The 2,568-nt window shown below is 40.1% G+C and overlaps 1 pseudogene; it reads right to left on the bottom strand.

Annotated features, from left to right (window-relative positions):
• Positions 1-1,529: 1,529 nt before the first annotated feature.
• Positions 1,530-1,856, bottom strand: LOC132652782 (large ribosomal subunit protein eL37-like; annotated as a pseudogene).
• Positions 1,857-2,568: the final 712 nt, after the last annotated feature.

The following is a 2,568-nucleotide window of genomic DNA, read 5'->3' as shown; positions in this document are numbered from 1 at the left end:
CGGAAATCCATCAACGTAATCCACCATATAAACAAAATTAAAAAAATTAAACAAATGATCATCTCCTTATATACTGAAAAAGCATTTGATGAAATCCAACAGATCTTTCACTTGCTTGGTTAGAGTCACACTAAAGTACTTTATGTTATTAGTAGCTACTTTGTTTTGTTTTGTTTTAATTAACTTTTATTTTTTTACATTAATTACATTTTATTCAATTTGTATCCCAGCTGTAGCTCTCTCCCTCATTCCCTCCCAATCCTTACCTTATCTCCTCCCTTATCTCCTTCCATGCCACTGATAGGGGAGTTCCTCCTCCCCTTCCATCTGACCTTAGCTTATCAGGTCTCATCAGGACTGGATGCAATGTCCTCTTCTGTGGCCTGGCAAGGCTGCTCCTCTCTCCGTGGTGGGGAGGGGTCAAAGAGCCAGCCACTGAGTTCATGTCAGAGACAGTCCCTGTTCCTTTAACTAGGGAACCCACTTGGATACAGAGCTGCCATGGGCTATGCCCAAGCAGGGATTATAGGCTATATCCATGAATGGTCCTTGGTTGGAGTATCAGTCTCAGAAAAGACCCCTGTGCCCAGATATATTTGGTCCTTGTTGGAGCTTCTGTTCTCTTTAGGTCTTACTAACTCCCCCTTCCTGGATATGATTCCCTGCACTCTGTGCAAAGTTTGGTTATGAGTCTCAACATCTGCTTTGATACACTGCTAGGTAAGAGTCTTTCAGAGGCCCTCTATGGTAGTCTCTATGGTAGGAGTTGTTTTCTCCTACTTCCAAAGTCCATCCCATTTGTCTTTCTAAATGAAAATTGAACATATTACCCCAGGTCCTCCTTCTTGTTCAGCTTCTTTGGGTGTGCAGATTTTATTATGTTTATCCTGTCTTATAGGTCTAGTATCCACTTATAAGTGAGTATATACCATGTGTGTCTTTCTGCTTCTGGGATACCTCACTCAGGATGATCTTTTCTAGATCCCACCATTTGCCTGCAAATTTCATGATTTCCTTGTTTTTAATTGCTGAGTAGTATTCCATTGTGTAAATGTACCACAATTTATGTATCCATTCCTCAACTGACAGACATCTGGATTGTTTCCAGGTTCTGGCTATTACAAATAAAGCTGCTATTAACGTGGTTGAGCAAATGTCCTTGTTGTATACTTGAGCATCTTTTGGATATATGCCTAGGAGTGATATAGCTGGATCTTGAGGTAGCACTATTTTTAATTGTTTGAGAAAGCAATTGATTGATTTCCAAAGTGGTTGTACAAGTTTACATTCCCACCAGCAATGACATAGTGTTCCTCTTTTCCACATCCTCTCCAGCATGTGTTGTCACTTGAGTTTTTGATCTTAGCCATTCTGATGGGAGTAAGGTGAAATCTCAGGGTTGTTTGGATTTACATTTTCCTGATGACTAAGGATGTTGATTATTTCTTTACATGTTTCTCTGTCATTTGATATTCCTCTATTGAGAATTCTCTGTTTAGCTCTGTACACCATTTTTTTTTGTCTTTAAACCAGAGCATTTATTTTATGACTGATTGAAATCCTCAAGATGAACCGGATGCTGCAACAGCTGCCCTCTTGGGTTTAGGTGTCATTCCTTCACAGAATCCACACCTGAATCTGCGATAGACAATTTTTAGGTGCCTTATTCGACCAGTCCCGGCAGTATTTCACCTCTTAGCTGTGGCACTCCAGTTATACTTCTTCTTGCACTTGGCAGGGTAGCCACATTTGCCACAAGTCGACTTCTGAAGGTGGTAAGCCTTAGAGCCACAGCGGCGGCACAATGTGTGTGTCTTATTGCAACACTTTCTAAAGGATGACGTTCCCTTCATCATCTTGCTTCTGCCGCTGAGGCCAAAGAGACCAGAAGAGCTGTACCCCATTTTTTAATTGGGTTACTTGATTTGTTGCTGTTTAACTTCTTAATTTCTTACTGGATATTAGCCCTCTGTCAGATAGAGGGTTGATAAAGATCCTTTCCCAATCTGTAGGCTGTCATTTTGTTCTGATGACAGTGTCCTTTGCCTTACAGAAGCTTTTCAGTTTCATGAGGTTCCATTTATTGTTGATTGTTGATCTTAGAGCCTGTGCTGGTTGGCGTTCTGTTCAGAAAGTTGTCTCCTGTGCTGATGAGTTCAAGGTTCTTCCTTACTTTTTCTCCTAACAGGTTTAGTGTGTCTGGTTTTATATTGAGGTCTTTGATCCTCTTAGATTTTAGTTTTGTGCAGGGTGATCAGTATGGATCTATTTGCATTTTTGTACATGTGGACATCCAGTTAGACCAGCACCATTTGTTGAAGATGCTGTTTTTTGTTTTTTTTTTCTCCATTGTACAGTTTTGGCATCTTTGTCAAATGTCAGGTGTGTGAGTTTATATCTGGGTCTTCTATTTGATTCCATTGACCTACCATTCTGTTTCTAAGCCAGTACCATGTAGTTTTTATTACTGTTGCTCTATAGTATAGCTTGAGATGAGGAATAGAGATAGCTCCAGAAGATCTTCAATTATAGAGGATTGTTTTAGCTGGGTTTCTTGTTATTCCATAT

Source organism: Meriones unguiculatus, chromosome 3 (assembly GCF_030254825.1).
Source record: "Meriones unguiculatus strain TT.TT164.6M chromosome 3, Bangor_MerUng_6.1, whole genome shotgun sequence".
NCBI classification, from domain to species: domain Eukaryota; kingdom Metazoa; phylum Chordata; class Mammalia; order Rodentia; family Muridae; genus Meriones; species Meriones unguiculatus.
The sequence above is the reverse complement of the archived record's forward strand: the minus strand, read 5'-3'. Positions and strand labels throughout refer to the sequence as shown.